This window comes from Tamandua tetradactyla, chromosome 6 (genome assembly GCF_023851605.1).
Source record: "Tamandua tetradactyla isolate mTamTet1 chromosome 6, mTamTet1.pri, whole genome shotgun sequence".
NCBI lineage: Eukaryota > Metazoa > Chordata > Mammalia > Pilosa > Myrmecophagidae > Tamandua > Tamandua tetradactyla.
This window is the reverse complement of record NC_135332.1, coordinates 115,011,633-115,035,923: the sequence shown is the minus strand read 5'-3', so window position 1 is coordinate 115,035,923 and position 24,291 is coordinate 115,011,633. Positions and strand designations below refer to the sequence as shown.

General features: G+C 43.7%; 1 protein-coding gene and 1 long non-coding RNA gene across 5 annotated transcripts in view; one reads left to right on the top strand and one right to left on the bottom strand.

Annotated features, from left to right (window-relative positions):
• Window positions 1–24,291, bottom strand: part of XKR9 (XK related 9) — a 512,237-nt gene that overhangs the window by 73,018 nt on the left and 414,928 nt on the right. Inside the window, exon 9 of one of the 4 annotated variants that reach the window (XR_013178249.1) lies at window positions 21,611–21,723. The exons of the other annotated variants lie outside the window; for them this stretch is intronic. The gene's annotated coding sequence lies outside the window, so the exon portion shown is untranslated. Of the gene's footprint in view, window positions 1–21,610; window positions 21,724–24,291 lie in introns of those variants that run through there. 4 annotated transcript variants of the gene reach the window in all.
• On the top strand, window positions 317–19,772 carry LOC143686301 (uncharacterized). Its single transcript, XR_013177012.1, has 5 exons — window positions 317–472; window positions 18,818–18,887; window positions 19,062–19,128; window positions 19,280–19,401; window positions 19,667–19,772. It is a non-coding gene; the product is annotated as an uncharacterized LOC143686301 (long non-coding RNA).

Below are 24,291 nucleotides of genomic sequence, written 5' to 3'. Positions count from 1 at the left end.
CCCGTTCCTCCAGCTCTTTACCTAGCAACTCTTTACAGCATATTTCTAACCATCCCATTGGTCCTTCAAGTGAGGATGCAAAACCAGCCCTTCCTCTAAAACCCCCGCCTGAGCCTTCCATTTATGGCAATAAAACCCGTCCCAACCAATCAAAAAAAAATTGCTCTGAGCCCTTCTCGCTCACCCCTCCCCTAGACGCTTCACCCTATATAAGCTGGTATACTTCCTCTAATAAACGTTCGATGTGTTCACCACCACTCGTTCCGGCGACTCTTCCTTGAGCCTTGCGCGCCCTCCAGACCTTCGAGCCCCCAGGACCTCGGCCGGATCGTGACCGGCCCAGTTCCCCCTGTCGCTGAGAGGCAGACCCCAAGCGGGAGCCCAGCATGTGCAGCTGAGCCCCCCGCAGTTGGCGCCCAACGTGGGGCACTCTACTCGTCTCCTCTCCAGCCCCGTTCGCCGCGCTGGACAGGTAAGGGCCCCACTCCTAACGGCCCCGTTTTCTCTTTCTCGCCACTCGCCACACTTAAACCTGGCAGCCAGCCCCAAAAAGCTGCATAACAGCCTTACCCAGTCGCTACCCCGTCTTTAACACCACATGATTTACCAGCTTCTACTTATTTTCTCCATAGCCTTAGTGTTTGCAGTAATACTAGCGGAAATTGCCCCAAAAGACTGGAATAAGCTTGAAAGGGTTTTGCTTGCCACAGTATTCCTGTGTGTTGTAGTGTGCATTACCCTGCTAATTTTTCTCCCTAAAAAGGAAAATGGGCAACCGCCTCACGGCACGCCAAGCACCCCAGGTCCGCACGTTAGCAGCCCTCCTAGACACTCATAAGTGTAAGGTCTCTGTCCGCCAGCTCCAGGTCTATTGGGACCTTCTACTACCTTTTAACCCATGGCTCACCACGAGCCCCCTCTGAGACACCGGTACCTATGATCGCCTAATCGATCGAGTCACCTTAGCCATGGAGCACGAAGGCAAACGCTTTCCCCCCGGTTTATTGCCCACGCTAATCACGATCCGCTCCTGCCTTCAGGGCTCGTGGCCCCCGTCCAGCAGCACCTCACGGGCAGCCATGTCTGCGCAGCACCCACATAGCGCAGGAGATGCTCATTCTGATTCCGATTCAGATGCCGAGTCTCTAGTCGAGCAATTAAACAATGTCCTCAAACTCAATCCCCCTAAACTGAGCAACCTCGAGGCTGCCAAAGATGGCGAACTTCCGCCTTCTTCTTAGGCTAAAAACCTCGAGGCTGGCAAAGATGATGAACTTCCGCCTTCTTCTTCGGCTAACAACAAAGACCGGAACCGCCTCTACCCCGCCCTCCCGCCTTCTGAAGTGCCACGTCCCCTTCCTGCAACGGACATACCCGGGGACCGCCCTCCCCCCCGGCCCTTGCTGGGGAAAGTCCCCGGCAGCCATTTGCTGTCTCTGCCCCGCCCTGTCTGCCATCTTATAATAACATCCCACCCACTTGCCCAAACCCATGGCCGCCATCCACACCAGCCGCATGCGCCGCCGACCCCTGGAACCCCCCCCCCCCCGCAATTCTGTGTGGGAAGCCAACCCCAATCCCCTTGCCTGCACCAACCCCTTCGCGCATGCACTGCCCGCTCCCCAGGTGCCAATCTCTTGCTTCCCAATGAACATCCAGGCCACCCCCCAATGCCCTCTCCCTTGGTACCCCTTTAATGCCGACGAAATCAAGCGTCTTCGTAAGGCAGTTAAAGAGGATGGTCTTAACAGCCCATATGCTACTCATCTCCTAGAGGAGCTATGCCAACAATTATGTACCCCCTTTGACTGGATCTCGCTAGCGCGAGCCATTCTCACCCCTGGTCAATACATTGACTGGCGAGCTCATTTCCACTCAGAGGCAGAAAAACAAATCATCACCAACCAAGCCTCCGGAATTAACCTCCCGGCGGACGCCTACACTGGGACGGGCCCCTTCGCCCTCCCCGCTCACTACGCACAGGCCCTGGCGGGCTTCTGGCTCCAATTACGGGAGCTAGCTTTACGAGCCTCCCGTACATGCTCCGCCGCTAAGCCGGAAAAATTTGCTAAACTTACTCAAAACCGAGATGAGGATTTCGCCTCCTTTGTCTCGTGGGTCACCAACACCTGCGAGCGAAAAGTTGCTGGCGAGCAAGCTCAAATGGCGCTTGCTAAGGAGCTTATCTTTGAAGGAGCGAGCCCCGCTTGTAAGCAAACAATCATCCCTATAAAGGAAAAGGGGCTGCATGACTGGATCTTAGCGTGCAATAACATCGACCCTTCCGCCTCCTCTCTAGCCCAGGCCATCGCCACCGCCATGTCTCTCACCTCGGGTTGTTTCAAATGTGGCGAAACCGGCCATTTCGCTAAAGAGTGTCCGGCTGCAAACCCCCCTCCCCACAGGCCCCAGCGCAAACCTCCTGCGCCCTGCCCTCGCTGCAACAAGGGCTACCACTGGGCCCGAGATTGCCGTTTGTCCTCCCGGCAGCTGCCTTTAAACTCCAAAAGGGGCCTGCCTCAGCCCCGCCCCCAAGAGGCGCAGGCTCGGACCAAACCAGGTCCCAAGCCATAATGTGGGCAGTTCCCATTACCCCAAACAAGCCTACCCGCAAACTCAAAATACTCCACCGCTGGTATACAGGCACAATCGACTCTGGCGCCGAAATTTCGTGCCTGCCAGCACATCTGGCTACACAATGGGAGCTAGAAGAAGGGCCCTCTGTCATCGGAGCCACGGGCTCCACCCCCTCCCTGGGCGCCGCTCTTCCCTTAAAATGGGAAGATGATGAAGGCCGTTCAGGTACCTTCCGGCCTCTCTTCTTAGCTACTATTGACCAAATCATATGGGGCCGAGACATTCTAGCAGCCGCCGGGGTAGTTCTCACCACTCAGCCCCCCTAATAATTTGCGCCACTGCTCGCACAACAGCTCCTACACCCACTCCTCTGCAATGGGACACGGAGGAGCCCATCTGGGTGGAGCAGTGGCCTTTGCCTCCCCATAAGCTGGCTGCACTTAAAGCCCTCGTCCTAGAGCAGTTAGAAGCCGGTCATATCGAGCCTTCCACCAGCCCTTACAATTCACCTGTGTTCGTCATTCACAAAAAATCCACAAACAAGTTCAAACTTCTACAAGACCTGCGGGAAATTAACAAACACATTCTGCCCATGGGCTCTCCGCAGCCCGGACTCCCGCACCCGGTGGCCATCCCCTCCCACCTACACATAGCCACTATAGACATTAAAGACTGCTTTTTCTCTATCCCACTGCATGAACGGGACCGACCGAAGTTCGCCTTCACGGTCCCAATCCCTAACCTGTCCGGTGCAGCCGAGCGCTACCAGTGGAAGGTGCTTCCCCAAGGTATGCGCAATAGTCCAACCATTTGCCAGAATTATGTCAACCTTGCCGTGGCCCCCGTCCGCAACATGGCCCACGTCATCCATTATATGGACGACATCCTTTTAGCCTCAGAAGAGCCTAAAAAACTTCATTTAGCACTTAACCTACTAAAGTCCAACCTAGCAGCTCTAGGCCTAAGAGTCCAGCCGGATAAAGTCCAGCTCAAGCCTCCGTTCTCATTTCTGGGATTCACAATTGGCAAACACGTCACCCCTGCCACCCCAAAACTAGACATTCCAGGGCGAGTCTCCCTTACAGAGTTGCAACAGCTCTGCGGGCAAATTAACTGGGTCCGCTCAGCCCTACCAATCACCACCGCTCAGCTGCAACCTCTCTTTAAACTCTTACAAGTCTGAGAAATGCCCCCCCAGGCGGTGGGGCGGTCCATCAAACTCACATCCGGGGCAAAAATGGTTATTCAAATCATCAACGAGGCTCTCCATGCTTGTCGCCTCAACAGGTTCAATCCCAGCCGCCCCTTACTAGCCTTAGTCCTGGCTACCTATGGCACTCCTTCGGGGCTACTCTGGCAGGAAGGCCCCTTGCTCTGGGCGCACCCTGCTAAAAGCAGGCTCAAAAAAATCTGCCCAGCAGTCCAACTGTGGATTGAACTAGCTACAGACCTAATTACTCTAGCCTTTCAAGTTTTCGGAGTCCAGCCCAACACCATTGTCTGGCCGCTAAATGCTAAGCAGACCAATCTCTTAATCCGTGACAATGCCGAGATGCAAGTCCTTCTAGAAGGGTTCTCTGGCAATTTTGACAATCACTACCCCAGCCACCGCCTACTCCAACGCATCTCCCAACTTCCTTTTCAAAGCCCTTTTCATCCATTCCCCTCGTCATCACCCTTCCCTAAGGCAGTCACAATATTCACTGACGCATCCAAACCTAAAATTGCTCTTCTGGCCTTCCATCCCAATAAAAATGAGCCTGAACACTTTACATATATCAATAACCACTCTGTCCAGGTCGGCAAGATCCTCGCAGTGACACACGCTGTCCACATCCACCAGCAACAGCCCATAAACACATTTACTGACAGCCTCTACACCTTTCAAATTTGCCGCGTCATCGCCCTCGCCACCTTCTTTCCCGAACCAACCGCTATCAATGACACTCTAACCTGCCTAAAACGCCTTGTAGAGCACCGGCAAGCACCTTGGTTCATTGCCCACATCTGCAGCCACTCGGGCCTACCCGGGCCCCTTGCTGCCGGTAATGAAGCAGCTGATCAGGCGGTATCTGTCTCTGCTTTAAATACACTCACTGAGGCCATCAATACAGCCAAACTACTCCACTCAAAGTTTCACTTCTCAGCAACCTCATTGCACCACCTCTGTGGCCTTCCTAAGGCAACCTGTAAACACCTGGTCCGAAGCTGTGCCACCTGTGTGCCGTTTGCACCGCTTGGGCCCCTGCAGCCGCAAGGGGTTAATCCCCGCGGCCTTAAACCCAATGCTAGATAGCAAATGGACGTCACGCACGTTCCATCCTTTGGGCGCCTTAAATATGTGCATGTAATCATAGACACCGACTCAGGCATGTGCTATGCCGTCCCCCTCCCGGGGGAAAACCCCAAACACTGCATTAAAGCATTACGCCAAGGAATCCTTTTTATGGGAGTTCCTTGGGACCTCAAAACAGACAATGGCCCCACCTACCGCAGCGCCTCCTTTGCAGCCTTCCTACGCCTCTACAACATTACCCATCACTTTGGCATCCCCTACAATCCACAGGGGCAAGCCATCGTTGAGGCCACACACCGCAGGCTAAAAATTCAAATTAAAAAGGAAGAAGCAAACCTCCCCCGGTCCTCACCGAGCGACCTCATCACAGCCTCCCTCATACATCTAAATCTCCTCACATTTGAGGAAAAAGGCCTATCACCCCTACATAAACACTGGGGACCCTCTCTTAAGCCCACACAGGCCCCGCTGGTTCGCTGGCGCGACCCGGCCACAAACTCATGGGAGGGCCCAGCCCCCCTCCTCGCCCAAGGGCGCGGTTTTGCTTGTGTCTTTCCAGAAAATGCACCACAGCCAATCTGGATCCCTGGAAGGAACGTCAAACCCGCCACGGCGACTGAGCAGGTGCCTTCGCCGCAGAATGAGAAACCTAGCTCACCAGACTGCCTGGATGTCCCTGGGAGACACACCTCAGCAAAACCAGTGAAGCAACATTGCCACACCTAAACAGCTTCTGCAGCTATATGCGAGGGCCCGCCGAAACTGCCCTCAAACCTCCCCCACCCTCATTCAAATCCTTATTGCCATGCTCGCCCTTGCCTCCACAGGTCAAGCTGTCGAACTCTGGGCCACAGTGCAAAACCCGCCAGGAGTTCTTTTCCTCACACCGAACAGTCCGTTCTTCCCCACTCTACTTCACTCTTCTTGTTCTCTCGGCCTTCCTTGCAATCCCCACCTTTTGCCTACTCAAGCCCCCCTTAATGTCTCACTCACTCCACCCGCTCCCGCTCTCTTGTTCTTTACCGATATCAATGGCAAAAACTACAATCTTTCCTCATGCCCCCCTCCAGTCATTAACTGCCTCAATATCACCTCTGCCAACATCTCGGAAATCTATCGCCCCACTGACAAAAGCAAAAATTGGACTTCATTAACGCTGCTTGGCGCCTCATGGCCCTCTGCTGAGCACTACCGCCAAAATGGCTCTATGCCATACCTCAACTTAACCTCTTCCCCCACTGACGGCACCAAACCCACCGGCACATACAGCTCCCCAAAACATCCATATGCCTCACCCCCTAGCTGGCCTTGTTCTACCCCCCACCCGGCTTTAACCCGTGAGCGCAAATCCCTCCCCATCACTCATCTTACTTGGTACAGTTGTCACTTTCCCACCCCCATCCTTTTTGACCGTGTTAATAACTCCTCCCTGCCTTTTCTACCCAACTCCTCCTTTGCATTTTATGTCCCCATGATTGGCGTTCAAGCCGGACTAGTCGCCTATGCAACCTCCGTTCCCACCTTCTCAGACATGTTTCTATGCGGGTCTTGGGCATGCCTTGACCTCCGACCCCTCATTTGCCTCGAAAACTGCACAATAACGAACGCAACCATTAATCCACCAGACTCTTCAACGTCAAAACCATCGATAACGCCCGGCCCCAACATTACTATATACACCCACATTTTCGTTCAACCGCCTTTCACCTTCTTGCTCTGTCCCTCCCCACCCTTCCAATACTCCTGCTACCTTGCAAATTTCTGGAACATTTCATTCCCCTATGCCTTTCTAGTCCTACAGCCCCGCCTACTCTGGATTCCTGTCAATGTCACCACCTGGGTCGCCCCACAACTCTCTCTTTCAGTCCCTGCAGAAACTCTACATAGCAGAGCGAAAAGAGATTTCGGGGTCACCGCCGCCATCACGGCTGCCTTCATCACGTCCGTGGCCGCTGCCACCACCGCCGCTGTTGTGCTTACCCAAACCTCCACCACTGCCAATGTCCTCGAAAACATCACCCTAACTGCCGCCCGCGCCCTCGGCGACCAGGACACCATCAACCTCCTACAACACCGTGCTATCTTCCACCTGCAACACCAAATCGACTTAATGGTGCTAGATATCGAAGCGCTCTACAAACTCGCTTCTTCCACATGTGATGGACGCTACCCCTTCTCCCACCTCTGTATCACCCCAATACCCATAAATAGGTCTCAACCCCGCCTTACCCTTCGCGACTGGATCTTTACTGCCTATAACGAGTCCTTCTGGAACCATACCCGCCAGCTCCAAGCCAAAATTCTTACCCTGCAAGAAACCACCATCCCTAAACTCTCAACCACCCTTCTCTCCGAGTTAGCAGCAAAATTCTCCTCACTCTTTCAACCTTCAAACCTAATTTTCTATAATATTCTACTCCTTCTCCTAATTTTACTCATCCTAATTATTGTGTGTTTAGCCCGGCGTGTCTCCACCGACCGGCAAAAAACCCAACTACTCGCTCTTGCTACCCTACAACTAATGAGGGGCACCGCCTGCCCGGAGGAGCACCACCAAGCTCAGGTCTGGTTAGCCAGTGTTGCCCGCCCTGACACCTAATCCTCCAGCCGGCGAGGGTCTCAGGGGGAAGTCTGCGAGTATGGGTCTGTACTGCCGTTCGCGACACTTCCTGGGAGCCTGCTTCCCTCCTAGCTTTCTGGTCGCTCTGTGCCCGGCAACGCGCCCCCTCCACCTCATTTCCCCTCCAACCCTTCCTCCGCAAAATATAAAGAAAAAAGGGAGGAATTGCCAGATATCACTTCGGTCCCCGTTCCTCCAGCTCTTTACCTAGCAACTCTTTACAGCATATTTCTAACCATCCCATTGGTCCTTCAAGTGAGGATGCAAAACCAGCCCTTCCTCTAAACCCCCCGCCTGAGCCTTCCATTTATGGCAATAAAACCCGTCCCAACCAATCAAAAAAAAATTGCTCTGAGCCCTTCTCGCTCACCCCTCCCCTAGACGCTTCACCCTATATAAGCTGGTATACTTCCTCTAATAAACGTTCGATGTGCTCACCGCCACTCGTTCCCGCGACTCTTCCTTGAGCCTCACGCGCCCTCCAGACCTTCGAGCCCCCAGGACCTTGGCCGGATCGCGACCGGCCCAGTTCCCCCTGTCGCTGAGAGGCAGACCCCAAGCGGGAGCCCAGCATCCGCAGCTGAGCCCCCCGCAGTCCACTATGTAGATATTAGTTTATTACTAGTGACATTCATACCTGGTCCTCTTCTCCTGGTCACTGGAGAGGTACATCCTTCTCCAACTCTAATGAATTAGTTGTAAGCCCAAATGGCACATCACACTTCTGGGATGAAGCATTAAAGACACTCTATCACTGTCTTACCATACCATGATGATCAAGGAAGAACACTTGAGATACAGGTATCAAAAGTAGCCAAGAATCATTACTGCCTTAGACAATTGGCCTGGATCTGCAGGGGATGTTGTGTGAAGGAGAAAAAATGTTTTGTTAAACCATTTTGATGGTTTATCTTACTTGTTACACAACATAGCTCAGCCTATCCTTACTGATGCACCTACTTTACCCATGTTAAAGAAAAAGATTTGTGGATAGACTAGGGTGCCTCCTTGTGGGCTATCTATGAAAAGGAGGATCCTCACCTCTGAATAAGTCAGGGAAAATGAAATATATTGACAAGGAATAAAAAGTCCAAACATAGGAGGCTGATCCATGTGGATCCTTAACAAATCAGAGATGCAGAATAAGATTCTGGAACATTTCTCTATACTTCTTCAATAAGGCTAAAAGAGAAACTTGTGGGTATGAGCAACCAGTGGCTGTGCTGGTTTGAAACTGTTACGTATCCCAGGAAAGCCATGTTCTTTTAATCCTAATCCAATCTTATGGGGGCAGACCTATTGTTAGGGTGGAACATTTTGATTAAGTTGCTTCCATAGAGATGGGACATGCCTAAATGTGGGCACGGACTTTCAATTAGATTATTTCCATGGAGGTGTGGCCCCACCCATGGAAATGGTGAGTCTTAGTTTACTGGAGTACTTTAAGAGGGGAAACATTATGGAGGAAACATGGATACAGACATTTGAAGGTGCAGAAGAAAATGCCAGAAAAACCCACCAGGACCTGTGAAAGCCATTTGAACCAGAAGCTGTGAGAGGAGCTCAGCAGATGCCACCATATGCCTTCCCATGAGAGGCTAAGCAAGCCAGAACCAAAATAGAATTTTGCCTTATAGAAGCTAAGTGAGGGCCCACAGATGCTTAGCAAGGAAGCCATTGGAATCAGAAGCACAAAGCAACAAACTGGGAGCAAGGGCCTCAGATGCCAGCCATGTGCCATCCCAGCTCACACAGAAATCCTGGACACCATTTGGCCTTTCTTCAGATTCAAGGTCACTTTCTCCAGATGCCTTAGTTCAGATATTTTTAAGACCTTAGAACTGTAAACTTGTAATTTAATAAATCCCTTTTATAAAAGCCATTCCATTTCTGGTATATTGTATTGTGGCAGCATTAGCAAACTGAAACAGATTTCAGTACCAGAGAAGTGAGGTATTGTGGTTTGCAAATACCAAACATGGATAAGGTGAAGATTCTGGAAGAATTGTGGGGAGCTTGATAGAGAAGGCCTAAAATGCTTTGAAGACACTGTTGGTAGAAATATGGGTGCTAAAGGATCTTCCAGTGAGGCTGTAGACAGAAATAATGAATGTGTCATTGCAAACTGGAAGAGAGGCAACCGTTGTTTTAAAGTGGCATAGAATTTGGCAAAATTGAGTGGTGTTGAATGGAAGGCAGAATTTGAAGGGGATGACATGGGATATTTACCTGAGGAAATTTCCAAACTAAATGTGGAAAATGCAGCCTGGTATCTCCTTGCAGCTTACAGTAAAATACAAGAGGAAAGAGATAAGCTAAGAACTGAACTCTTGGTTACAAAGAAACCAGAAATTGATGGTCTGGAAAATTCTGGGCTTCCAGAAAGTGAGACCCTAGAGGCTAGGACCCTGTGTGAGGATTTAACAAACCATAGAACCATCCAGCCATTTCAGAAAAAGTCGGGATTGGAGATGCAGTTATTCAGAAAGGATTTGTAGAAGGTCTATTTGCTGATGGCTTTAATCCCTGTATGCTTCATGCTAAACCAACAAAATTTTTCCAAGTGCTATTGAAATGGATCCACAATAAACCTCAACAGAAAATTGACAAGGAGTAAAAGTGACAAAAAAGGACAGATTGAAAGAAAAATGATTTCAAAGGCAGAACTATGGAAGCTAAAGCCTGAAGCCAAGAAATCTTGGGCCAGGAGAAGGGACCTACCAATCCAGATGGAAAGGGTGAGTTTTCCCTAAAGGCAGAGGGTGGACCTTCCGCTTGTTGTTCAGGAAGAGTTTTGGTGCCTCATATCTCAGAGAGCATGGAGCACACTCCTTGGGGATTGGGGGGAGCCTTGCTACCATCTCATTGTTCTAAGGAGGGTGAGGTGTGCTTGAAGAGGTTGGAGCCAAGAAAAAAAGTGGTCTTCCTAAAGCTCCCCAAGGTTACAACTCTCACCCCAGGGTTTGATGAGAATAAGGCCACTGCATAAGCCCATCAAAAGGGTGGGACTGCCACTCTCCCAAGTCAGAGGATGATAAAAGACTCTGACTTTGAAACCTAATGGTGCTTGCCCTGCAGGTTTTCAGAACTGTTTAGGTCTGGTGACCCCTATTTACCTTTCAGTTTCTCTCTATGGAAATGGGAATATTTACCCATGACTGTCCCTCCTTTGTGTATTAGCAGAAGACACCTTGTTCTAAGTCTTCATAGGTCAACAGCCAGAAGAGAATTTTGCCTTAGGACTGACCATGCCTGTAACTAACTTTGATGAAATGTTGTACTGTTTTGACTTGCTATTGTATATGTATTATTATAGAAATGGTTTAAGGCTTTTGTGATATTATGAAGCAGTGAATTTATTTTGTATATGTAAAGAACATGTCTTTTAGGGAACCAGAAGGTGGAATGTGCTTGTTTGAAACTGGGGTTCTATAGCCCAGAAAAAACATGTTATTTTCATCTTAATCCAATCTTGTGAGGGCAGACCTACTGTTTAGGGTGGAACCTTTTGATTCCACCCCATTCCATGGGGATGCGGCCTTGCCCATTTTGGTTGGGTCTCAGTTTACTGGAATCCTTTAAAAGGGCATCATTTTGGAGAAAACAGATACAGACTTCGGAGATACAGAGGAAAATGCCAGAAGGACCTACAAGATCTGTGAGAGCCATTTAAACCAGAAGCCAGGAGAGGAGCCAAGCAGACATCACCATGTGACGTCCCATGAGATGTTAAACAAGCCAGAACCTAGAGTTTTGAAGGAAGACACTAAGTGAGGGCCCAAAGATGCTTAGCAAATAATCCACTGTAATCAAAAGCACAAAGCAATGAACTGGGAGCAAGGATTGCAGATGCCAGCCATGTGCCTTCCCAGCTGATACAGAAATCCCAGATGCCATTTGGCTTTTTTGGGGGATCAAGGTAGCTTTCTCTGGATGCCTTAGTTTGGACCTTTTTAAGGCCTTAGAAATGTAAACTTGTAATTTAATAAATCCCTTTTGTAAAAGCCATTCCATTTCTGGCATATTGCATTCCAGCAGCATTAGCAAACTAAAACTGTGGCAAAAAAAAAAAAATACCCGTTTTAGAATAAGGCAGGATAGTATGATGGATTCTATCACAGCATTAAGGAAATTTCCTTCAAGACCTTCTCTGGTTTCCCCTTTCACCAGGAAGATCCTTTTATCCTGGTAGGCTGATTTTCTGCACAACCAATAGAGTATTTGTTTCCAGAAAAAGACTAATAAACAGATTTCTCTGAAAATGTCAATTAAGTGTATTTTTAGCTAGAATTATGAAAATCACCTAGGACATCACCCCAAAGTGCACTGATAATTGAAGTTCCAAGCATCCATGAGGTGATCCACCTAGAATAAACAATTACCCATCTTTACTACAGAAAGTATGGAGAAGTAAATTTCCTAAACTAGTTGGTGCAATTCATGCAATTTACCCTCTTTTAACCTATACTTTTCCATTCATCTCTTACTCCCTTTACCTCTCACAAGTCCTCTTTATCCAGACTATGATTAACTTTCCAAAAGTAAAATAGAGCTGTCCATAACCTCCAGAGCCATTCACCCATCCAGCCTGCCTGGAATTTATCTCTTGCTCTTAGTACTTGATTAGTGTCTCATCTGGAAATGCAGCTATGGTGTGTGCAAGTTGAGTCCTGCAAAATGGCACTTGGCCAAGGGCTCATAGGGGAAGGCTGAAATCCAGCAAGTTCTGAACTGACCAAGAAATATGACCTGTAGTTCTCTCATCAGCTATAAGACAGGGGCCTTTTTCCTATCTTGGTCTGCCCAGAGAGGACACTTTGTCTAATTCACACAGAAAAGTCCTATGAGCTGCAATGACTGTGCCCTACATCACACAGCTCTTTCCAAAGCCTTAAGAGACTCTCCATTTCCCTTGGTACTACACCCACACCAGTGAGCACATATATCAAAGCAGACTGTCCCTGAAATAGTCTGTTCCTTCTCCACTGGTTAGAATCTGGTTAAGCATCATTTCTGTAAGTGGGTTTTCCCTGGCCTCTCACGGACAAATACCACACCCACATCATGATTTAGTTCAGTGGTTCTCAACAGTACCACTCAAAAGGGAAATTTGAAAATTTGTTGCAGTGACTTCTTTGGTTCTCACAATAATTAGGAGGTATACTGGCTTAATGAGCAAGGGCAAAAGATGCTGGATATCTTGCAGTGTCTAAGGCAGCCCTGCACAATGGATGGCTGTTCTCTATCCTGCCCAACTTACAAACGCCCTACCTGAGACTCACAGAGATTAAAGACTTTCATACATTCATATGAATATTTACCAAATGCCTTCTATGAGTTAGGCACTTATGACGACCTATTTTAATTTTCTGAGTCTAGAACCTAATTCAACTTTACCTCTGAACAGAAAGCAATTTGACGCTGCCAACAGTAAGTTTTCCCGGAATGCAGCCACCATGCAAATCAAGGGAAAATTTGTAATTTATTTTATTCTGAACCCTACCAAGAATTGTTCACTGTTTCAGAAAACCACATCACATTACTCCTCATGGTATCCAAGCCACCAGCACTGATCTATCTAGTCTGTATTTGTATTGTGGCAAAATATTGGGCCATTTCATTGGGTTTTCTCATGTAGCCATGCCTCCGAATTTAAATTGAGATACATGTATTATTTCACTGTAAATTATTTTCCATTTCTTTCAGCTACATTTTAGTTACAGCATTATACTATTGTTGTTTTAATGTGTGTGTGGAAGTTGTTTGTATTATCAGTGAATCTCATTTCAAGATGGCAGATGTGATGTAAAAAATATGCCTTTCATACAAAGAGGGGGCACTGCTTCTGATAGGCTGGGAATCAATTCCTTTAACTTTTAAATCCCCCAGCCTCCAAGCCTTCAGCAAAAACCCCTTTCTCCAATAATTTTCTACATAAAGCCCTTTGAGGGTAGGAAATCTCTTAAATTATCCTTTATTACAACTCAAGGTCGGGCGGGCCACGGTGGCTCACTGGCAGAGTGCTTGCCTGTCACGTCGGAGACCCAGGTTCGTTTCCCAGTGCCTGCCCATGTATGAAAAAACATACAAAAAACTTAAGGTCCCTATCAGACTAATGAATTTGAGGAATACTCCCTCAAGGAACCATATCCAATAAGAGTCTCACCACACAGGGAAGAAAACTATATATGGCTGCTTACAGTGGCATCAAAACAATTGAATCCACCCCCCGACACACACACACACACACACACACACACACTGGTAAACTTAACTGCAATTAAGCAAGGATTCTAAAAATCTCATTCTCTTTGAATACTTTAAATTATGCACAAGCATTAATAAGGTAATTATTGACTAGTCATTAAAGTGATGAGCACAAGCTAAATCTTAAACAGGAAAATATCTATACACAATAGAAACACATGATAACCTTCTCCCCTATGTCATGACATAAAGAATAAAGGTCAAGCAGGACATGAAACAAGGTCCAAGGCAGCTGGGTTAGGGTGGGGAACAGCAACTGAATGGGAAGATGTCTAGGCAATGTGGTAGGAAGGGAGAGCAAAGGCTTTGGAGCTCTAGCGCCTTCTCAGCCACATATTGGCTGGTTGTGAATGGATGAGATTCTTTTCTCCTGTATCAATCAGGATTCAACTAGAGAAACAGAACCAGTAGGAGGATGAAAGGATGGGTACACATATCTCCTTTATATATGTCTCCCGTATGCATGTGTATGTATGTATATATACATATATAATGTCCTAATATGTATAGCCATATCTCCAAATATCTATTTGTATCTCTCCTTTTCCCCATCTCTATCTCCCTATCTATATCTACCCATCTCTTTCTACACACACACACACACATATATATATAATATTAAAAATATATATATATAATTTTATATATATATAACCGAGAGAAAGAGAGAGATTTTTTTGCAAGGGCCTGGTTTATGCAATTGTAGGGATTCTGGCTACAAAGTCCAAACTCCACAGGGGCAGCTTGTCAGGAAAACCAGGCTGCGACTTTCCATAGACACTAAAAATGCAGTTCACAGGCAGTATTGCTTCTTTATCAGCTCTGCTCTTAAAGACTTTCAACTGATTAAATCAAACCCATCCAGGTTATCTAGGATAATTTCCCTTACTTAAAGTCAATGGATTATAAAGTTAATTGCATCTACAAAACACCTCCATAGCAAAACCTAGGTTAGTGTTTAACTGAATAACAGGAACTGTATAGTCTAGTCAAGTTAACACATCAAAAGATTATTATAGTCCACCCCTTGTCAACTTACACCACACATATCTCCTTAAACTAAACTCAGTCTCCAGATAAAGATAGTAACAGAGTCAGACTTCCATCTAATGTGATAGAACTATCTTGTATAAAATTGAAAACTAACTAACCCATTCCCCAAAGGAGAAGGTAAAATCTTGGGGTAAACTTCATGCTTCTCCTTTGACATGTTACTTAAATACTGCAATGTAAAGTTAGCTACTAGTGAAACAGAGAGAAGAAAATAAAAATATTTGATTTGTGTATACACAAACACATTCACATCCAATTAAGGAAGAAATACTTGTGTTTACCAGTCCCCAACTCTAAAATGAAAATAGCAAAGTCCATCTCACAGAGTTGCTAAAAAGAATTAAATGATGTGATAAGGTAAAAGCACTATAATTTTTACAATCCTTGAAACCAGTCTAATCATCATCATCACTGGATAGGAAGTTCTAAGGTTGTACAGGTGAGAATTGTGACTCAGAAAAAGGCAATATTGAGGCCATCCAGTAGAAGTGAAAAGGACATTTAGAAATGGTTGTTTCTGATAAAAAGAAAACCATGGTAAGCATCAGGTTTTTGGATGAAAAGACTAAGAATTGTAAAGATCAATCTAAATCATTTCCATGGCCTGTGTATTAGAGGGCAGACTTCCTCTTGGGAAGAGAAACTGTTTTCAAATAAACAAAATACCTAAATAACTCTTCAGTTATGAATAATGAAACCCCTTTCCTTGCCCTTTCCACTCACTCCCCTCTACTAGCCCACCTGGAGAGAACTGTGGATTAAAATAGATGGGGGGAGAGTTAATTTCCCAGCCTGAAGAATTTACTAGAATTTGAAGGACTGGAGACAAAGAAAAAGAGGCACATAAAAGAGACTGTCAGAGAAACACAGGCAGAGACCAAGACCAAGGGAGATGAAGGAAAGAAATGAAGGGTCATGGGCAGGCAGAGTTGAGGCATCAAGGCAGGTATAGCTAAGGGGGTTTTGATTACATTTGTCAGAACACATCAAAGTATTCCTTTCAAATAGTCTTATTCAATTATATGCAAATTATGTCAGTAAAGTTAATTATTAAAAAGTTAAGTGTGTGTTATGGTCTTAATTTTTATAAAACACAATATGCTTAGAAAAAACCCAGAAGGAAATATCAGAGTATTATTTTTCATTAATAGGATTTTAAGTGCTGTTTCCTTTAAACAGTCTTGTATTTTCCAGCTTCCACAATGAACATATTAACGTTTTTCTTATAGCCAGAAGAAGCCAATTTTTTTTCAAGAGATAAGTCCATACATAGTTCAGAACAATGCTGACCACCTAGAGATTTCAAATATTTGTTTATGTGGATTTATCCAATCCATCATTTTGGTTACAATACAAGCTCCAGTTTTCTGTTTACCTTTTAACCTAAATACAAAGTAGATGAACGAAAGCATAAGTTGCAAACATAATTGGTCGCCTGGCGGTAGAAAGGGCAGAAAATGGAAAGACTTGATACTTGAGTTTCCACACGGATATGCTTAAGAATTCACCAGGTGGCCTTTGGTGAGACACTTTCCCTCATGGGGGCTGAGCTTCTTCAGCTATAAAATGAAGGCCATGAACTACAGCATCTCTGAGGACCCATCTGGGACTGACATTCCACCATTTTATGGGTCCCTTTGGAGGAAAAGAAAGCAAAGTAGAGGTGCATTGCTGATCTCATGGCACCGTGATAGAAATCACACCTCAGAGAAGCCCCTTCTCTCTCTATTTCATATCACTCTCTCAGCCTTCTCTCTGCTGCTCATCATGTAGCAGTAAAACTTATTTTCTACTCCCTACACTCCAGCTATTCTGGCTGTTACTCAGCTATTTCAGCCCTCGTTGGTATCTAATTTTGCTCTGGCACTCACTGGGGGTTTAAATATTTCCTCCTGTCAACTGTACCTCATTCCAGCAACCTTCACACCTTCTCCTTTGTTGAAAGCTTAGACTTCCCCTCCCCAGAATCCTCCTGCTATTAATAAATTCATGTGAAGCTGCATCCATGCTGATTCTACTTCTGTCCCTACAAAATTATATTGGCATTTAAAGAAAACCCTGTGTGAGTACTGGGGCGAGGGAAGAGAAAGCCCTGAATTCTTAATGTAATCATATTCATTTTAAAAACTGCAGTCATTTGTCCTTGGCTCAATTTTCTCCGAAATGACTGGCACAGGAAGCTTTTTCATAAGGGCAGTTGGCTCAGGTCTCGCTTGGCGGGTCTAGGGGGAATCATTTCAGTTACAGTTTCATCTGCCAAGGCTGTATTCCCTGCTGACCTAGTTTGGATTTTAAATTTCCATCAAGACCACCTGCCTGGTGTTAATTAGTTATGGTTTCTTGTTTTATATGCGAAATTGTTCTAACTTCCATGAACTGGCACAGACATCTTGGGCCTCTACCCTAGTTCTACTGTACAAGCAGCATTCTTAGCTGACCCAGTCATTCGTACCATAACTACATGCTAAAGCCAAGATGGCAAACTATCCAGCGCAAGTCTAAGGGAGGGAATTGCAAAAATCCAAGTAAATCCTGGTTTATATTTTTCTTCTACTGATGGTTTTTGGAAAATCTTGAACTTGTAATTTAGGGCAACTCTTTCTTATCCCTACCCCACACAAATACCACACCCTACCCAGTACCATATACCTCTCCCAGTAAGAGAAACTCATAGAAGAAAGCACAACCTAATGTTTTTTGTTTTGTGTTGTTCTGTATGCTGTATGGTGGGGGTCACATTTCTTTCTCTTCTCCATGTGACTAACCCATTATTGCAGCAACATTCGTTGATTTTTTGGGGGGGTGGGGGGAGGTACAAGGGCCGGGAATTGAACCCTGGTCATCTGCATGGCAGGCGAGAATTCTGCCTGCTGAGCCACTGTGGCCTGCCTCAAACCTATCGTCTTTAATGCTGTTCTAGATATCTCTGTAGGTTTCATCATCCCCCCCCCCCACCATTGCATATTTACCAGTTGCCAATTATTCTATCAATCTCATTTTCTTCTTACTTTACCAGGAATTGGGAAGGAAATGCTTTTCAGGAAGTTCTTTTCAGACTTGCACACTTACTTTCCTTTATCATGAAAAATCAATGGCAAAGAGTTATTTTTCTCCATTGGTGTGAGCATGCTCTCAGAAGATATGTTCTAATCGGATAACTTGCAAAAATTTCTCCTAAGTTTTCTTTCAGCCAATACTACAGAAGTAAACATAAATAGGTTAGAATTGTGGCCATAACAGCCTATTGTAAAAACAGTTGGGCAGCCCCTTCCAACATGGAAAAGTTAAAATGGGCATAGCTTAAATACCCCTAGAGAGTGGGAGAAAGATCAAAGGTGATGGAGTTACACAGAGAAGGTAGGTTTAACAAATGAGTATGATCGCTGAATCAGTATATTGATATTTCTTTTAGTCTCCGGTACCTTAGAGCAGCTAGAAATAAAAACCTAAAATTGTGAAATTGTAACCCATACCAAACTCTGAAATCTGTTCTACAACTAATTGTTGTAATGTACTTTGAAATTTATTGTTTTGTATGTTTTTTTTTTTTTACAAAAAAGAAAAAAGAGAGAAGGAAGAATATAATAGAGAAGATAGAATTTAAAAAATGAATATGACTGGGTGGTGTGACAATGGCTCAGGGGCAGAGTTCTCGCCTGCCATGCCAGACACCCAGGTTCGATTCCCAGTGCCGGCCCATGCAAAAAAAGAAAAAGAATATGACTGCTGAATCGATAAATTGACATTTCTTTTGGTCTCCAGTGTCTTGCAGCAGCTAGATGAAAAAATTTAAAAAATAATGGAAGTGTAACCCATACCAAACTTTAAAATCTGTTGTATAACTACTTGTTAAAATGTACTTAGAAATTTATTGCATTTTTGTATGTTATTTTTCACAATAAAAAAGATAAACACACACACCAAAATAGCTGGCATTGACATATAAATGAAATGAACCAAGAACATTGGAAAGTCTAAGAATTCCCCCTTGTTTTTTCCTCAAGGGTCAAAAATGAAAATGGAATCTGAGAGAGAGCGAAGAGACACTGGCTCTCAAAAACAGAGCTTGTGTCTGTAAGTATTTTGATTTTAAGTCCATTAATTTTCACATAATTTCAGACCAACATTAAATCAAACATAGCTGAGTTGTCATCAAGATTCCTCATCACATTTTAAAATGTCCGCTTAGAAAACTGACAAGGAGAGTCATTCTCACAGAAATGAATTTTGTTTTTTCATATTCCCTAGACTATTTGATTTTATGTTCCTCATTGCCAATGGCCAAATCTGGCGCTAACGTGGCTGGAAAGAGAGGGTATGGAATTACTTTTCTGTCATAATTTAATGGACAATTTTCTGGGTGCTAAGTTTTAGATGGTTTTAGGAAATGATGAATAGCATCAGCCTCAGAAATCGGAGGGACTCCATTCTCCAGTTGCTCTCTTTTGAATCTACAAATAATTTAGGATGAGTTGGCAAAGGAAGAAGCCATCAGCCAGGGCTTCTCATCTCCCCCACTGGGCTTCTTCCCAGAACACAGCCGCAGGAAGTCTCTGGAAGAGGGAAGGAAAAAAGCTGTGACATGTAGGTAAGAGCACTCTATTGGAGGCAAGGCAGGATGGGTGAAAAAAAATTAGTTTGGTGTATTCTAATGTATACGCATTTTTGTATTGTGAATATTATTAAGTTATGCATCTATCTAGAGGGCATGATAGACTAAGCTAAACAATTACATTGGGTTGCAGCGGTGGCACCAGTTAGGTATAGCTGTACTAACCCCCAGACCCGTAGCTGTTTACAACCTGTCGGAATTTATATTCATCCCACTAATGGAATGTTTTGGTTTTTTCCAGAATGCTGGTATGATTGGAGGAAAATCACTTTTCAGCTCAAATTGTAGTACTATGTCCCTTCATTTAATGTTCTCTCCAAGAACAGATACATTTGCTTACTTTCACGAAAAATGATTAAACACTATTCTGTTGCCATCTGCCAGGTACAATTGTCTGGCACATCCATTTTTTTGTTGCTCCCGCTGCTCTGGACTGAATTCTTTTACCTTCTGAGGACCGACCGAATTTCCTCTTTGTCAATGTCATTTGACCTTGTAATAATCACCAAGTTGCTGCTATTTTCCCTCCTAAATCACTTTATTCTGATTTACTGATCTCACTTTTTAAAAAAAAAAAAAAAAAAACATGGGCAGGCACCGGGAACCAAACCCGAGTCTCCGGCAGGGCAGGCGAGATTCTGCCTGCTGAGCCACCGTGCCCCGTCCTAAACTCACTTTTTACAAGTCATACTTTCTATTTCCTTCAAATTTGTCATTTACATAAAAATGTGCTATATTTATATTTGTATCCTATTCACTCTCCTTTTGAATTTAAAAGAGTAACATTTGTTACAAGTGAAAAACTTGGCCTTTTATACACGTCAACTTTCAAGTTTCGAAGAAAGATAACTTGATTCATATTCTGCTTGAAATTACGAGGTAGTAGTTAATTTGTCACAAAGAAACTACTGTGTGACTTGCATTTGGCCTTAGGTTCTTTTTGAAACAAGGCAGGATGTACTTAGACAGCTCTTTAAAAAAAAAATAAAGCAGATTAAGTAGACAGAGGATATTTTTAAAAACTACAAAAATTGTGACTAAATTGCTCAATGTTAATTGAATATTGATGAAAAAGGATGAGGAAATTAGAAAAACATGCTAATTAAATGTGTATACTTAAAAGGAGAACTTTTCACAGCTGAAAGAAGGATAATTACAGCGTCCATATTCTTAGCATTCAAGAGAAGGAATAACCACTTGCAGTAGATTGCAACTTTTAGAGACTGGTTAGCTGATGACAAGAATAAATAACACAAAAAGCCAACTAGTAGCAAAAGGACAAAACAGGAAGTAGCATGAAGACTTAAAGTATCTAGCAAGGATCTTTGACTAGTACCCCAGAGGCTCTGAACCTCGATATGAGGTGTTTCTTTAATTCTTGTTCTGTGTGTGTGTGTGTGTGTGTGTGTGTGTGTGTGTATGTATGGTTTCTCTGAATTTTTATCTATGAATTATAATACATTCTTAAATATTTACATTTTCTTAATGGAGGATTCTATTTTCATACCAACATGAAAATTGACCAACTGTATTTTAAGCCCCTCCTAGACCTTTTGCCAATGCGTTCTAATCAAAGGCACCATACATAGAGAAATAAGTACCTTAATTGCAGGTAAAATGTTGAGGGGATTTACTAATATTAAACGGAGCTGGCGTTACATGACAGCAAATTTTACAGACAGGCTTTTAAAAGAATGAATAAACCCACTGAGCATTACATAAGCCATAGATGCTAATGTACTCTCACTTTTTCTAGTTTGGGATAAAGCTATTAACCCACTATCGAAAGAGTCTTCAAATTGTTGAATTCGAATTGTTACTCTTACAATGTTACACTAAACCCTTACAGCCTTCTAGCGCTAAAACCTTTTTCACCACCCAAAACACAGACTTTTTATCCATTAAGCAATAATACTCCATTACACTACCCTAGCTGCTGGTTCCCTCTACTTTACTTTTTATCAGTTTCTTTATTCTCAATATTTCATATAACTGGAGTCATATGTGTCCTTTTGTGTCTGGCTTATTTCATTCAGCATAATGTTTTCAAGGTTCACCCATGTTGTAATATACATATAAGAATTTCTTTCCTTTTCATACCTGAATAGCATTCCATCAATGAATAGGCCATATTTTGTTTATTCATTTATCTGTCAATGGATATTTTGGGTTCTTTCCATCTTGAATTGTTTTTTTTTAAAAAATGGTAATGATTTGATTTTATCCATTCCAGTTTTTCTAAGTAAGTCCTCCTTGTGATCAATATCATCTATTTTCGAAATAGCGTTTCAGCATGGCCTGAAAATAAATCAACCACAAAGCTCTTAAAGCTATGAACCTCTTTCTCTAGGACAGGGTTAACTGAAACAACCAGGATCTAGAAAGATATATTGAGGTCAAAAGCTTACTTTTTCTTTAAAGATTATTTTAAATGAAACAAAGATTTACAAGTTTTTTCACTTCTTTAAATACTAATTAATTTTTTCTACAAAAAGCACATGACTTTTTAAAATATAGAAAATAAAAATTAGAAGAGCTATTTTTTTTTAATACCCAAATAAAAGTCCAGAACAATATACCCCAGTTATTTCCGAACACTCCTCAGTAAAGCCAGATGACCTGGACCGGCCGCCTCGCCCTCTGCTGGCTCCGGCCCCGGCCCCTCTCCTCCTCTCTCTGCCATCCCCTTTCTTTCTCTTTCTTTCTCTCATCCTTACAACCTGTCTTAAAGACTTTAATACACTGATTTATAGGCTGATTTTGGGTCTCAGCAAAGAACTAAAATATCTAGGTTGTTGTCAAAGACATGTTGTTTATGATGAGAGAAAAAAAGTCAATTTAATCCAATAACCAGTTGTCAGAAAAAAAAAGAGTTCGTAAATGTTTTTTCATGTTGAATACAACACACCTAAACAACCTAAAATTTCAGTCATCAGGTAGCACTTATGTCACACACAGAGAGTCTAAGACAGACTTCAAAATATAGCTTAAATTTTGGATTTTTTCTTGAGGATAAACAATATACATACACGTAAAGACAAGTCAGTCACATGTAGGATTTTTCATTTTTTTTAAATACTTTAAGGGAATGATTATAATATTTCATGTCTCCAGATTATAAAGTCTATTTTAGACTTCAAAATAAAGTAAAACTCAGTCCCTACTATTTTTCTTGATTGAAAATAGAACCTTAGTTTTAATCACCTTTCAAAACAGTAATGAAGCAATTTTCCAGGAACCTGACTCAAATACTCTACTTATTAGATACAATTCAAATGATTGTAGTAATACAATCTAGTTAATATGCTTTATAAATAAATTGATTTAAGATTTACATCTTAACCAAATTCATAAAAGTCACTGTTGGAAGGTGTGATGACTTGAATTTGTGGACCCCAGAAAAGCCATGTCCTTTAATTCTCATTCAATATTGCTCAGTGGGAGTTTTTGTTTACCTATGGAGATGTGACCCCCCCCCCCCAATGGTGGGTGGTAACCTTTGATTAGATGGTTTCCATGGAGGTGTGTCTCTACGCATTCAAGGTGATGTTGCTTACTGGACCCCTTTCAGAAGGGACCATTTTGGAAAGAGCCACAGAACCCACACAGCCAGAGACCTTTGGAGATGATGAAAGAAAATACCCCTGGGGTGGCTTCATGAAACAAAAGTTGAAGATAAAGCTACCAGATGCTGCCATGTACCCTTCCAACAGAGAGAGAAACCCTGAACCTCATCGACCTTTCTTGAGTGAAGGTAACCTCTTGTTGTTGCCTTAATTTGGACATTTCCATAGCCTTAGAACTGTAAACTTGCAACTTAATAAATTCCCCTTTTTAAAAGCTACTCTGTTCCTGGTATATCACATTCTGGCAGCTTGTAAGAAGGTAAGGTAGTTTTATATTTTGCCCTCTTTAAACCTCCAGTGGGTGGAATTTATCATTTTATGTGAAATGCATGAAAAAAAAATTTGACTTGCTGTCAACTCATTATGAATAACAGTTACATGGTTTTTCCAGTCAGGCTAGAGCAAAATGATTTTGGAATTTCCAGAATTTCCAGAAATGGAGAGAAGCCAGATGAAATTTGAATTCTATTCAAGGAATGAAAAATAGAATTGGATGCCATTTTGAAATGCATGTGCATCATGTTTGCCAGATCCTCTTCTTGCCAGCTGCAAAATCTAAAATGTCATTCATACGTAATTAAAGACACATTACTCCAAATTTGTTCTTTTAAATCTTTATAATAAAAAGGGTACATTTCACAATATTACTGATAAAAAAGTAAATTAACCAAACCAGGTGAAAGGTTGGAACTAATCGCTCTCTTTAGTGAAGTACTAGACTTTCTACCTGTGGTTAGCGCAGGACCACATAGTAAGTATTCTAAAAAAAATTTGGCAGTGCACTGGTGGCTCGGTGGCAGGATTCTTGCCTGCTGTGCCAGACACCTGGGTTTGATTCCCAGAACCTACCTGTTACAAAACAAAACAAAATAAAAAAATCATGGGTGCACGGGTAGCTCAGTGTTTAGAATGCCCACCTTTCAAGTGGGAGACCTGGGTTCGAGTCCCAGACCATGCATGCCCTCCCCCCCAAAATATTGATGGTTATCTTTATCATTGTTTTATTTTATTTTACCATCTTATGAAATAAATAGTTTCCCCTCCAATTTAGTGTCATACTGAATCCTAAAAATCCAGATATGGTTATCTCACAGACCGTTTTAGGTGGAATAGATGATTAATAGACTATTCCAAAGAAAAAACTGCTGTGGAAGAAGCACCATCTGAACAATACAGTGGCAGTTAGATGATGCCAAGCTCTGCTGGACATGCAATGCAGTGCTATTCAGAAGGACCAGGA